This window comes from Sus scrofa, chromosome 16 (genome assembly GCF_000003025.6).
Source record: "Sus scrofa isolate TJ Tabasco breed Duroc chromosome 16, Sscrofa11.1, whole genome shotgun sequence".
NCBI lineage: Eukaryota > Metazoa > Chordata > Mammalia > Artiodactyla > Suidae > Sus > Sus scrofa.
Window position 1 is genome coordinate 22,161,123 of NC_010458.4, and position 14,687 is coordinate 22,175,809.

Consider the following 14,687-nt stretch of genomic DNA (forward strand, 5'->3'; position numbering starts at 1 on the left):
TTAGACATAGGCAGAACCCTGGGGGGAAAAATATTACATTACATGCATCAATTTTTTAAGAATAATAATTTTTTTTAAAAAGGGAGTTAGCCCTACTTCAGATTATCCTGAAAAACATATGACACATGCTTTTTTTTCCCAGTATTTTTTTAAAGTATAGTTGATTTATAATGTGCTACTTTCTGCTGTATAGCAAAGTGACCCAGTCATACATGTATATACATTCCCTTTCTTGTATTATCTCCAATCATGGTTTATCCCAAGACACTGGATATAGTTCCCTGTGCTATATAGTAGAAACTGTTGCTTATTCAGTCTAAATGTAATGGTTTGCATCCCTTCCGTCCCCCTTGGCGACCACAAGTCTGTTCTCTATGTCTGTGAGTCTGTTTCTGTTTTGTAGATAGTTCATTTGCGCCATATTTTAGATTTTTCATACAAGTGATATAGAATTTGTCTTTCTCCTAATGACTTACTTCACTTAGTATGAGAGTATCTGGTTGCATCTCTGTTATAAATGGCATTGTTTCATTCTTTTTTTTATGGCTGAGAAGTATTCCATTGTATATATGTACCACATCTTCTTAATCCATTCCTCTGTGGAAGGATTCAGGTTTCCAAGTCTTGGCTATTGTGAATAGAGCTGCTATGAATATACCGGTGCATGTATCTTTTTTTTTTTTTTTTTTTTTTTGCCACCTCTCAGCATGTGAAATTGTGACAACACAGGATCTTTAACCCACTGTAGTGGGCCAGGGATTGATGACCCCGCTTCCAAGTGCTCCAGAGATGCTGCCAGTCCTGTTGTGCCACAGTGAGAACTCCTGCATATATCTTTTTGAATTGTAGTTTTGTCTGGTTATATGCCTAGGAGTGGGATTGCTGGATCATATTGGCAGTTTTGTATTCAACATAAGCTTTTTATTTACCAACACTAATTTTCTCTTTCCCTTTTCTTGGGTATCTTTTGCTTTGCTCCCCTGGGCAATAGAATTAAGAGTAAGATACTCAGATTTATTGTTAGAGGGAAAGCGTCTAAATACTTATTTTAAGCTTAAGACTGATTTATTGTAGTTCTTATTTTCTTTGCTAATTTAAGTGTTATGTATAACTAGTTAAGTCAACTGTACTAAGAAATACAACACATTAAAAACGCTATTCAAATGAAATAGTTATGTGATGAAGAATTTTTTAAAAGTAAGGCTTATTGGAGTTTTCTGGTGGCCTAGTGGGTTAAGGATCCAGCATTGTCACTGCTGTGGCACAGGTTCTGTCTGTGGCCTGGGAGTTTCTTTATGCCGTGGGCACATTCCCCTCCCCTGCAAAAAAAAAGTAAGACTTAGGTATAATTTACACAATACAATTCACTATTGCAGGTATAGGGTTTGATGAGTTTTGACAAACATTGTCTCACAACTGCTACCTTAATCAAGATATAATATTTCCATCACCCTCCCCATTCCCTTATGTCCTTTTATAATGTTTCCTGACCCTACTCTAATTCCTCAACCAGATCTAATTTTTGTCCCTGTAGTTATGTGTTTTTTAGAATGCCACATAAATGGAATCATACAGTATGAAGGCCTCTGTGTCTGTTTCTTTCACTTAGCATAAGGCTTTTGAGATCCATGGCTGTATAGTAGTTTGTTGGTGTCTGAATTTTGAAATTGAATTTAATATACTCTAACTTTGCTACTACCCTGTCCAAAAATACTTTGAACAGTTTTAGGTATTTGTTTCAGATCTTGCAGCTGCTTTATTATTGGACATAATTTTACTTGCCCATGTTTACCTCTCCAAAAGTTTTGTTTCATATTACAGTTGCATGGCATTTATTTTTACTGGTTAATTCTGTTAGGTTAGATGTTCTACCAAGCAGATAAAATAGACATTGACCTCTTTTTCATCATAATTAAAATAGGTAGCATCATGTATTTTGAACAAACAGCACATAAAAACTGCAACAAGAAATGAGGATTGGTGTAATAACTCACTAAAAATTGCATTTACATTTTGTATGTCTAGTGTTTGTTGATGTCCCATAAATACTGTACATTCAAAAGTAGTATATAAATCTGAACTCATCCGTCAGTTCTTCCCTACCCTTACCCCCTCCCACCCAAAAAGAAAAACTATTCTTAGAACTCTGTGAAGTGGGTTAATGTTTCCACTGTCAACTCAGTTGCCTAAACTAGAAACTTGGTGATAATGCTTGACCCTTCTCTTTTAGTGTATCTCCGAACAAGTTGTTCATCCAGTTCTGACATTCATGACACCTCCCTGAATGTCGCGTGGATACATCCTTCCTTTATTGTTTAATTCTGAGATTGAGCATGTACTTACAACTTGTTGGATGGAATAACTTATATCATTTTAAGAAAAACTGAGAGGTAATTGTGAAAGATTTATTTATGTTAGGTTACTTTTTGCTCATATGCTCGGGCTCTGGTGTTTAAGGTGTAATCTTCAATAACATTCATGTTTTATAGTCTAAATGTGACTGTCTTCTGTACCCATTTCCATTTTATCTGAAATCTATAGCTTCTTTAGAGCCCAGTATATCAAATAAAACAGTTGGAACTCAGTCTTTATCTTTCTGTACCTTACTTTTAGAGTACTACATTTCAGGAATGTATACATTCATTTCAGTACTGGGTGGTTATGTTTAGGAGCAGAGTCTGAGTTAAGCAGAAAATGAGAATGTAGGAGCAAAGTTTAAGGAAGGGCTTTTTAACTGACTTTCCTATACTGTGGAAACAAATTTACTTAAATAACATTTTCACTTTTATTGCAGATAACAAAAGTAAAGCAAATGCAGTGGGGTATGATACCATTCAGTTGCTAGGCATGCAGACATTTTTAATGGCAAGAGTCAGTTATAGTGCAGCTGTATTACTTGCTTGTGAGTGAAAGTTGTTTGTGGTTTTGTATAACCTTACAAGGTTTCTTGCTTAGAATAAGAAGTTATCTCCTTCATTCCCCAGTTTGAACAAAAGGGTCTGCTAAGAGTTATTCATAAATAACCCTGAGTATCTCTTGTGAAGGGCATTTTAAAATGTGATGCTGTCTTGAAAAAAATGAAGTAAACATTTTCTTCACTGTCTCTAGAGTTTACAACTAAAGAAATAATAGATGCTATATTTTGTTTTAGTGGTAATTACTGTTTTGAGAAAATGGAGTCAATCCAAAGGTTGCTTACAAAGACTGACAGAGAACCCTGCCTAGTTATTGAGGCTGTGGTGGCTTGCACATGGTAAGCACTCAACAATTGTTGAATACATGAATTTGATTTTCATTTCAGTTTTGAGATATAAGATTGATTGGAGTTATAGGAGATAGGTGAGGCTTGCTAAATATTGAGCAAATTTGACAAAAGAAAGAGGATACTGAGCCCAGAAAAGGTAGGGCAATATTTAGAGCAAAGAACTAGTGTAATTTAACTACTTATCTTTGGACAATTAGGTTTGCTTAGTTAGAGGAAGATTTATATACAGAAGTGTTTTTGAATTCTTTCTGTTCTTTTATTCCCACTCCAGTTTTGCTTCTGGTTTACCTCTGTACTTCTATCTTTAGTGGTAAGGGATAATTTAGTAGGCTCAGGGTTAAAGTGACCTGTTTAATCCAGATATGCATATTAGGACTTGGTAGGTATTAGTGGGAAAGGGAGAAAGACATTACAGCTTTTCAGTTGTTTCCGGTTATTCATGGTTTTTACCTTAGTGCCACTGGGTGTCTTCTGTATTGAGATGAGGGGGCCTAAACACTAGAATTTAAAATTACTTATAAATTACAACAAAGCTTGTGACTTTCCTAGGAGGAAGTTCAGTATCTGAATCTCTTAATATGCTATCTACCTGTTGAGCCATGTTGCCACCTATGCTGATTATCATATGGTTTTAGTGACTCTGTTTTCAACTAGAAGATAGCCACCAAATTTTAGCTTTCTTTATAAAAATTCAGCAACTCTCCACTCCCTTAGTTTTCTTGGAAACCCAAACTACTTATAGTTCTCTGGTATGTTAGGTAAGGCTAAATTGTGAAGTTTAGAACTTAAAAAATATTAAGAACCTCAAAGTTGAAGCTTTTCTCTCTTTTTTTCTTTAATTATAGAAACAATGTGGGAAAAAACCTGCATGCTATTTGGAAAAGAGGGATACATCTATAATCTCATATTTTCCCTTATTATTTTTAATAACATACTTATATGTCTATAATTATGTTTAAATATGTATTTATGGTATGAATTTATGTTCCTAGTCCTGTTTTCTCTTAAAGTTGTATCATAAAGATTTTCCCAAATTTTTTTTTTTTTTTTTTTTTTTTTTTGTTCCGCACCCATGGCATATGGAAGTTCCTGGGCTAAGGATCAAATCTGAGTTGCAGTTGCAACCTACACCACACTTGTAGCAATGCGGGATCCTTAACCCACTGCACTGGGCCTGGGACCCATCCCATGCCCCAGCAGAGACCACACCATCACAATCCTTAACCCACTGTGCCACACCTAGTTTTTTTTGTTTGTTTGTTTGTTTGTTTTTTAAATACAGTATTCATAACTATTTAAAATGTTATCCAGGATTTTGTCAGTGAATAAACCATAACTTTTTTAGTCATTTTGCTTTGGACATTTTACTTGCTTTCACTTTTTTTCTGTACAAAAATGAGGCAGTAGAACATCTTTATATGTATAGTTTTTTCCTCTTTGGGAGCTTTATTCACTTAGAGTAGAATCCCATTAGTGGAAGTTAGGCCAAAAGGTTGAACCTTTTTATGGCTCTTAATATGTATCCAAAAATAGTTTTACCCTTCCATAACCTTTATTTTCATTCATGTTTTAATTCATTCAGTGAATGTGTTTCTTTCATATAGATGCACCTTTCCTATCAAAATTATTCTTAGGTCATTTCAGTGCTTCTCTTCTCCACTATTGTGGCTGTGATCGCTTTTCAATATATTTTTTAATTTCTTCATAATAAAAATTACAGATTTTTCAAACTAAGTATGCTATTTGGAGGTATTATATAGTGAAATTAGCATAGAATCTAATCTAAATTAGCTACTAGTCAGGTGACGTTTAGACCAGTCATTAAGCCCATTTTTCAACTGTAAACTGAAGGGGTTCTCATGTTTTAGGATTTTTATGGGCTAGTAAGACCACAAAGCAAAGGAATAAAAATTAATTTAGATAAATGAAAGAAGGGGGTAGGTCCTAGAAATATAGTTGTAGTTAAAGGATCAACAGTCTTTTACCTACAGAAAAGTGGTAAGGAGATTTTAGATTGGAATGTACTAAAAAAGAAAAGTACATTTTTTTATAAGTCCTGTTATTTGCTCTTAATACTTGAGATATGAAATAGCTAGTGTGATGTGGACATGGCCATGATATATTTATTCTCTTGTTCATCAAACATCAGATGTTTCCTCTATCACAGGAATAATAAGGCATTACAAGTGGTGAAATAAAATACTTTAATCTTGCCTTCAAAGATCTTATAGTCTAATATAGACAAATAAAGAATTTATTACAATATCAAGATTAACAAAGAGGGTACAGTAGGAGCACTGAGGAGGATCACCTAATTTAGACTAGAGATGGTGTCTAAACTAAGTTTTGAAGGCCATTAATTAGACTTAGGAGTCTGGGGACACAGTTTGACTTGGAAACTGCAGATGCTTAGATTGTTGGAGCATAGGGCTGGAAAAGAAGCATGCCAAAAAGATTTGAAGCTACGGAGAGGGGCAAGGTTCAGATTATGAATGAATATATATGCCTTTAAGAATTCTGCATTTTATTTTAAAAGCATTGGAGAACCAAGAAATTATTTAGTAATGAATATAGTTTTTATTTGAAATGAATTTTTGGCAGCAATGAAGAAACTGGATAGTAGGCAGAAAAAGGGAGGCTAGGCTAGGGGAGCTGTCTAGGAATTGATGAGGTTCTCAATTAGGACAATGAGAATATGGATGAGGAAATCCTTAACAATATTAAGGAATTAGCCTGCATGCAGATTGGTGTTTATTTTTAGGTAGATTGAGCAATGGAGAATGGAAGGAGTTGAGGATTGATTCTCAAGTTTCCTGTTTGTGGGCCTTGAAGTTCCTTTCACTAAGATCAGAAATACAAGAGGTGGAGTGCCCGTTGTGGCTCAGTGGTTAAGAATCCGACTAGTATCCATGAGGGTGCGGGTTCGATCCCTGGTGTCATTTTTTTTTTTTTTTTTTGTCTTTTTGCCATTTCTTGGGCCGCTCCCGCGGCATATGGAGGTTCCCAGACTAGGGGTCAAATCGGAGCAGTAGCCACCGGCCTACGCCAGAGCCACAGCAACGCAGGATCTGAGCCACGTCTGCAACCTACGCCACAGCTCATGGCAACGCCGGATCGTTAACCCACTGAGCAAGGGCAGGGATCGAACCCGCAACCTCATGGTTTCTAGTCGGATTCGTTAACCACTGCGCCACGAAGGGAACTCCCCTGGTGTCATTCAATGGGTTAAGGATCCAGCATTGCTGCAAGCTGTGGTGTAGGTCGCAGATGTGGCTAGGATGCTGTGTTGCTGTGGCTGTGGTATAGGCCAGCAGTTGCAGCTCTAATTAGACCCTTAGCCTGGGAATTTCCATATGCCATGGGTGAGGCCCTAAAAGGAAAAAAATAAAATAAGAGGAGAGGTTATGAGAATTGGAAGATGGGAATGTGAAGCAAAGGAAGCAGGAAGAGGTGATATTACAGTTTTAGGCATATCAAGTTTAACCAACCTATGAGACATTCAGGTGTGTGGTAGATAGGGGAGTTTCAATGCTTTAGGTTTTCAGAGCTGAGAAGACATTGGGCTTTTCTGTGGCAAAGTACATAATTATGAATTGGTCTCTTAGAGAATTATAGAGAATTTTATAAGGATAACATTTCTTAATATATGTAGACTTTTAAAAAGGATATATAAAATTTAAAACCACGTTGAAATTTAGGATTTCTTTTTTTTGGGGGGGGGGTGTCTTTTTAGGGCCACACCTGTGGCATATGGAAGTTCCCAGGCTACCAGTCGAATTGGAACTACAGCTGCCGGCCTACACCACAGCCACGTAACTTGGAATCCGAGTCTGCAACCTACACCACAGCTCATGGCAATGCTGGATCCTTAACCCCCTGAGTGAGGCCTGCATCCTCATGGATACTAGTCATGTTGGTTACGGCTGAGCCACAATAGAACTTTTTTGTTTTTATTTTTTTTTAATGGCAATAGCAGTGCTTCGTGTCTTAACCCCCTGCGCCAGGCCGGGGGTTGTTATTGTTATAGTTCTGGAATAGATAAACAAATTAAAATTGGCACATAGGTTTTTAAAGCTAATGTAAGTTAAATAACTTTGCTTAATAATAAGAATACAGTCTACCAAACACTGTGTCACTTTTCACATTTTGAATGGAATGGATATTAAAAAACTTAGTGACTTGATCATTTAGATACTAATGGTTATTTGAAAATTATTTTCAAGGCTGACCTGGATCTCTCCCCACAGTCTTAAATCAGGGTTAAAAGCAGTATGGTAGATAGTGTGTTTTTGTTTTTGTTTTAATCTTACTTGGTTTAAATTACCAGAAGATAATATACCATTTCTTGAGGCTTTGTTTTCCTTTGTATTGACTGTATTACTATGAACTTAGAATAATAAAATGAATGTTCTTGTATGACTATTTTCTATTGTTTAAGACTGTTCCTAGTGTATTTGTTTAGCTTAATCTGAAGACTGCTTCTTTAGTTAGTTTTATACTAAATGTATATATGTTGTGAGATCTTTAGTGAGAACTATGTTGCTTTGCTCATGAGGGGATTATCTTTAAAAATATGATTTAAGGCCTTTTATTTTTTATTTAAAAACTGTTTTTGCCTCTCATGTTTATCATAGGTGCTTTATTATAGAAAATTCTGTAATGATTAGTGACATGTAGATACTAACAGATTTTTTCACATCAAGTGCCAGTGTTTTTTGAAAAATATCAATTTTCACCAAACAAAATAACCAGTTCAGTTTTAGGAGATGGAAATGCCATCAGTATAATTCACCCAAATTCTGAAAATTCCAACGCTTAGGAGTTCCCATCATGGCGTAGTGGAAACAAATCTGACTAGGAACCATGAGGTTGCAGGTTCGATCCCTGGCCTTGCTCAGTGGGTTAAGGATCTGGTGTTGCCTTGAGCTATGGTGTAGGTTGCAGATGTGACTCGGATCTGGTGTTGATGTGGCTGTGGCATAGGCCAGCAGCTATAGCTCTGGTTCGACCCTAGCCTGGGAACCTCCATGTGCCACAGGAACAGCCATAGAAAGGGCAAAAAGACCAAAAAAAAAAATAATTAATTAAAAAATTAAAAAATTCCAACACTTAAAATCATGTATGTTATTTCACTATTTCATAAAACTTTTAAAACTTCTACAAATGTTCTCAATGTAAAAAAAAAAAAAACTTCTCAAAAACTTCGTAATAACATTAAGCTACAAAATTCACTCTGGAAATGTAGGGAGCTATTTTTCAAATTTTTGCTCTAAGTTTTTTTTTAAACCTGTTAAAAAGCATAATAGTGAGGAGCATGTTGAGAGAGGTGGAGAAAAAGGAGTTCCTAGTTGATGGATTCAACAAATTTGAAAATATTTCAGTAATGTAGAGGAAAACCTTCAATAGCAAGAATATATTATAAATAAAAGTCTTTTGACAAGATGAACAGATGAGTAGCTCTTTCATCAGTTGCACCCACAGGTGACAGGTCTTTTTTTTTTTTTTTTCCCTGTGGCTGCACCCGCTGCATGTGGAAGTTCCCAGGCCAGGGATCAAACCTATGCTGCAGTTGCGACCTCTGCCATAGCTGTGGCAACGCCGGATCCTTAACCTTAATCCAGAACAAGGGAACTCTGGAGAGGTCTTCTGGAGGAATGCTTATTTATAGAATCTTCTATAAGATAGAGTTGGTTACATCCAATGATTCATCTTTTACTAGAATAATATCATGAGTCCATGTACTTTCCTAAAAGCTCATCCACTCTATCATTTAGATATCCAGTTTTCAGAATGTGTTCAACATTGGTTACTCCACATGCCATTTATAAGTCCCCTCAGGAGTCTGCCAGAATTATGTTGCTATTGTTTTTTCAATTGATTGAAATATTCTGTATTCTTCAAGGAACCATCATGTTTGTTAAACACATGAATTGGTTCTCCTTTAAATCCTTTGAGCAGCCCATTGTAATAAAAATCCATGACGTTGGATACTACTTCGACGTTTGGATAATAAACAGCAGCTTGACAAATAACCTCCTCTAGTATATTACCAGTACCAGCTGAAAATATGAACACAGAGATGCTGTATTGTCAGAGCTTATCATATAAATTCTCATACCCTTCCTTGAGCATAACGTTAGATTCTTCCATAATTTCTGTAAGTTTGGCTTTTGGTAAAGCCTGTTCAGCAAGCAAACCATGTGATTTATTATACCATTCTACTATGTAAGGATACTGCTCTTTTACAGTAAAGAACAGGATCCATTTCAATAGTATAATACTCTTCCTTTAGCTGCAGTAACTTTTCTTGACATTCATCTGTAATTAGCTTACAGTTGTCAATGACATTATGACATAATGGGCATCTTTTCCCTCTGTAGGAAAATTGACTCAGTGTCATATCGAAGTCTGTTATTATCCGAAGTTTGGCAGCTCCTCCTTTGTTAAGACCACAGATAATTTCTTCTAATCTTGTGAGGGTTGATGCAAACTGAACTTTGGAATTCTGGAATCATTTTCACATGTACAGCAGAATCTTGACTAGGCATTTCTTGGTTATCTAGTCTTCATCTCAATGATCTTGGTCTTTTCCTAAGGTCTACTTTTAGAATAATTCAAAATAAAAAGTAACTTTTCAAAAGTATCTTATGCAGGAATAATTATGAAGGAATCAAACAAACTTATTAAAAATAATTGGCCAGGTATCATAACGTCAAAATAAAAATGATTGCTTTCCTATCATCTAAGTACATTTAAGCAAATGTACTTTCTTTTTTTCTTTTTCTTTTTTTTTAAATTAGAGAGGTGGCGTGTCAGAATCACCTAGGGAACTTTTCCAACTATAACCCTTTTAAGGAGTTGTAAGGTAAGTTTTTAAGTTTCTCTTTTAGCTAGTCTCTTAGGTTTTTTAATCATTCCATAAGAATTAATTGAACAACTGCTATGTTCTTAGCAGTGAATGCTAAACATTTGATGCTAGGACTTTATTTTTTTAGATTCCCTTTCAAATTTTACATGGCTGCTTAAAAGATGCCTCTATTTTTTTCCCCCTGTTCTATAAAAATATCATCCATGAGACATAAAGGAGCAAGGAACCATGGTGAGCACAGTTATTAATGACTTAAAATTAGAAATAGAGATAGAATGGAGAGGTGTGTTGAATTCTGAAGAATGGAGGGAAGTTGCTGGATACTAGAGAAGATGTAGAAGTGAGGAAAAAAGAGTAATAGATACTAGTAAATGAATTTGGCAAAAGAATTGCTGAGAAAATTGAAGTAAAAATATCAAATACAAGTTAGCAACAGTACTTCAGAATAAAATAAAAAAAAGGTGAACTGACTGATCTGTTCCTAAGGGTGGTTTATGTTTAAAAAGTTTACTTAAAAGTCAAATTGCCGGAGTTCCCGTCGTGGCGCAGTGGTTAACGAATCCGACTAGGAACCATGAGGTTGCGGGTTCGGTCCCTGCCCTTGCTCAGTGGGTTAACGGTCCGGCATTGCCATGAGCTGTGGTATAGGTTGCAGACGCGGCTCGGATCCCGCGTTGCTGTGGCTCTGGTGTAGGCCGGTGGCTACAGCTCCAATTGACCCCTAGCCTGGGAACCTCCATATGCCGCGGGAGCGCCCAAGAAATAGCAAAAAAGACAAAAAAAAAAAAAAAAAAAAAAGTCAAATTGCCTTATTTTGTGTATGTAGGTACACATTGCTTAAGAGTGATGTGTAAAATGTTTGGAACCATGCTGTACACTTAAAGTAAGTCCTCAGGAAATATTTATTATTGATTTGATGAAAAACATTCTTGTCAAGTATATTTCTAAATAAAAATCTGTAATTTGTGACAGTGGATTTTTAGGAAGATATTTGAGAAGAAAGCAAAGTAATCAAATTGACTCAAGTTCATCTGGTATTGAATTATAAGTACTCCTTCAGAGCACAACAGCCCCAAATCAAGTGAACTATTCCAAATAATTCTCCTTATACAAGGAACTTGATTTAACTCATCTCTGATACCTAAAGTTAATTATGCCTCTAAAAGCATTGCTGTATACCTGTACCTCTGAAGGTATTACTATGTCTCTAAAGGTATACTGTATACCTATATATATTACTATATGCTGTGTATGACAGTTTACATATATATATGTGTATATATACACACACTATATGCAGATACATCTACTATATTTTGATAGCTCATTTTGTAATCAAAATATTTACTTCCTTTTCTCTCCATCTATCCAAATCCTGCCTTTTTTTTTTTTTTTTTTTTTTTTAATTAGGGCCACACCTGCAGTGTATGGAAGCCTCCAGGCTAGGAGGGGTTGAATCGCAGCTGCCTACCTGTGCCACAGCAGTGAGGGATCCAAGCCATGTCTGTGACTTATACCGCAACTCATAGCAACACTGGGTCCTTGGCCTGCTGAGTGGGGCCAGGGATTGAATCTGTGTCCTCATGGATACTAGTCGGGTTTGTTAGTGCTTAGACACAATGGGAACTCCACAGATCCTTCCTTCTTTCAGTCGAAATCTTACGGGGCTTTGGTGGTAGAGGGAGATAGTGTTTTAGAGCCACCTAGAGTTTTGTTTTTTCCCAAGCTTATAATATTTTCTCTCTTTGTTCTTGCCCCAATTCATGTGATCTTGTGGCATTGGTGGTATAGTGGTTAACACAGCTGCCTTCCCAATCATGTGATCTCTTCCTTTTCTAATACATACCTGTGTGTAGTTATATAAGTTATATGATGACTCATTATTTTTTCTTACTGTATAGCAAGCCACAGTTTATTTTGTTTCATTTTCAGTTTGTTTATATTATCAGATTATAAACTCTTTGTGGGTAGGCTCTTTCTATGGTACCTTATAAACCATCTTGCCTGGAGCAGAGGTTTTTAGCAAATGTTTGCTGTTAAGTGGCTCATTTGAACTAGTTAGAAGAGGTTGGAAATTATATCTCACATTCTCACAAACCATAAAACTCTCTTTTAAAGTGTACAGTGGTAAAAATTCAGTGGTGTTTATTGGTATATTCACAGAGTTGTACGACTGTCATCACTATTTAGTTACAGAACGTTTTTGTCCCCCCCAAAAGAAACTCCATACCCATTAGTAGTCACTCTCCATTATTCGCTTCCCGCAGCTCATGGCAACCACTAATTTACTTCCTGTTGCTGTGGATTTCCTTATTCACATAAGTAAAATCATACAGTGCGGCCTCTTTGTACCTGGCTACTTTCACTTGGTCATCCATATTATAGCCTATATAAGTATTTCATTGCTTTTTAAGACCAAATAATATTTCACTGTATGGATATACCACATTTTATTTCTTTGTCAATTGATGGGCATTTGGGGTTTTGTTGTTTTGGTTTTTTTTTTTTTTACCATTTGTCTATTATGAATAATACTTTTATGTTTTTGTTCGCATAAGTATATACGTAGGAATAGAATTTCTAGGTCACATGCTAACTCCGTATTTAACTCTTTGAGGAGCTGCTAGTCTGTTTTCCAAAGAGGCTACACGGTTTTTACATTTTCATTAACACTGAGGTTTACACTTCCTCCATATCCTCTCCAATACTTGTTATTGTCTGTTTGAGTGTAGCCATTCTAGTGGTGTGCAGTAATATCTCATTGTGGCTTTGATTTGCATTTCCCTAAGACCAACGATTTTTGAGCATTTTTTTCATGTGCTCACTGGTCATTGATATATCTTTGGAGGAAAATTTAATTTCTTGCCCCTTTTTAAATTGGATTATCTATTCATAAATTATTGTTTTTAATATATTATGGATACAAGTCTCTTATCAGAAGTATGATGTGCAAATATTTTCCCCCAGTCTGTGGATTATTTTTTTTCACTTTCTCGATAGTATCCTGTGAAGCTCAAAGGCTTTTCACTTAGATGATGTTTTTTCCTTTGGTTGCTTGTGCTTTTGATACCATATTTAAGAAAACTGTTCCTTCATCCAGTGTTATGAAGATTTACATCTTTGTTTAGTTGCAGCTCTTTAAGTCTCTGATCTATTTTGAGTTAATTATTTGCATATGGTATGAGGTAGGAATCCAGCTACATTCTTCTACATGTGACTGTCCAGTTGTGCAATTCCCGTGTGTTGAAAACACTATTCTTTGCTGGTTGAATGGTCTCGGTATCCTTGTCACAAATCAATTGAATGTAAACGTAAGAGTTCATTTTTGGGCTCTCACTTTTATTCCATTGATCTATGTGTCTCGCTTTATGCTAGTATCACACTGCTTTGATTACTGTAGCTTTGTAGTAATGGTTGAAAATGGGAAGTATAAGTCCTTCAACTGTATTCTTCTTCCAGATTGTTTTAGTATTCTGGATTCTTCATATTGTCTTATGAATTTTAGGTTTGGGTTGTCCACTTGTGCAAAATAGGCAGCTGCAATTTTGATAGTGATTATGAATGTATAGATTACTTTGGGGAGTATTGCCATCTTAATATTGTCTTCCTATCCATGATCATGGGATGCCTTTATATTTCTTAGGCCTCAATTTCTTCCACTGAAAATGTTTTATAGTTTTTAGTATACAAGTTTTGCCCTTTTTTGGTTAAATATCTTCCTAAGCATTTTATCTTTTTTTGATGATATTGTAAATAGGATTGTTTTTTTAACTTCATTTTTCAGATTGTTCATTGCCAGTGAATGAAAATACAGTCAATTTTTATATATTGATCTTATCTTACAACTTTGCTGAACTCCTTTATTCTAATTTATGCTTTTTCTAGGGACAGTTTATGTTTAGTATGGTTCATTCTCTACCCTTCCAGATACTATATGCCAACAGTAGTTACACGATAGATTTTTTTTTTCTTACTCATCCAATTCTGCTTCTCTGTGACTTGAGAAAAATATGTTTACATATGACAAGTAGGATCACATAGTTCACAAGAAAAGTTATGGTTACATTCTGTCAAGATTTTCATTTAGTACTATCTGGCTGTAGCATAGGATTAAAAATTGAGGAATTATGGTCTAGCACTTAAAGCAACATGCTTTGCCTGTAGTAAGGGCCATCTCAAATGTTTGTTGTGGGATAAATAAATGGTTATGTTAACAATGTGTATATATGAATGCAAAATAAATTCTGTTGGTAATTTCTAAAGTCAGTAAGTGATTTTCATTAGTGCATTTGGAAAGCCTGAACCATAAAGAGGGAGAAGAAAAAGAATGACAAGGCAAAGAGGGTAAGAGAGTATTATGGAAGAGGAGAAGAGGGTAAGAAGGAAGAAAATCAAGGAGGCAAGATTAATAAGTTGTATTTTGTTAACACAAGCAGTATAATGGTGTAAATAGATATATCTGCTGATTGGGAACAAAAGAGGAGAAATAGTGATTGTGTATTATTATTCCTCAAACTCAAAATTCTGTTTTTCTTTTCCTTTTTTTTTTTTTTT

The 14,687-nt window shown here is 35.5% G+C and overlaps 1 protein-coding gene and 1 pseudogene across 5 annotated transcripts in view; one reads left to right on the forward strand and one right to left on the reverse strand.

The window, feature by feature from the left end:
* NIPBL (NIPBL, cohesin loading factor) overlaps nt 1–14,687 on the forward strand; it is a 211,919-nt gene that overhangs the window by 8,668 nt on the left and 188,564 nt on the right. Inside the window, exon 2 of one of the 5 annotated variants that reach the window (XM_021076590.1) lies at nt 10,066–10,130. The exons of the other annotated variants lie outside the window; for them this stretch is intronic. The gene's annotated coding sequence lies outside the window, so the exon portion shown is untranslated. The remainder of the gene's footprint in view (nt 1–10,065; nt 10,131–14,687) is intronic. 5 annotated transcript variants of the gene reach the window in all.
* On the reverse strand, nt 8,928–9,813 carry LOC100516704 (annotated as a pseudogene).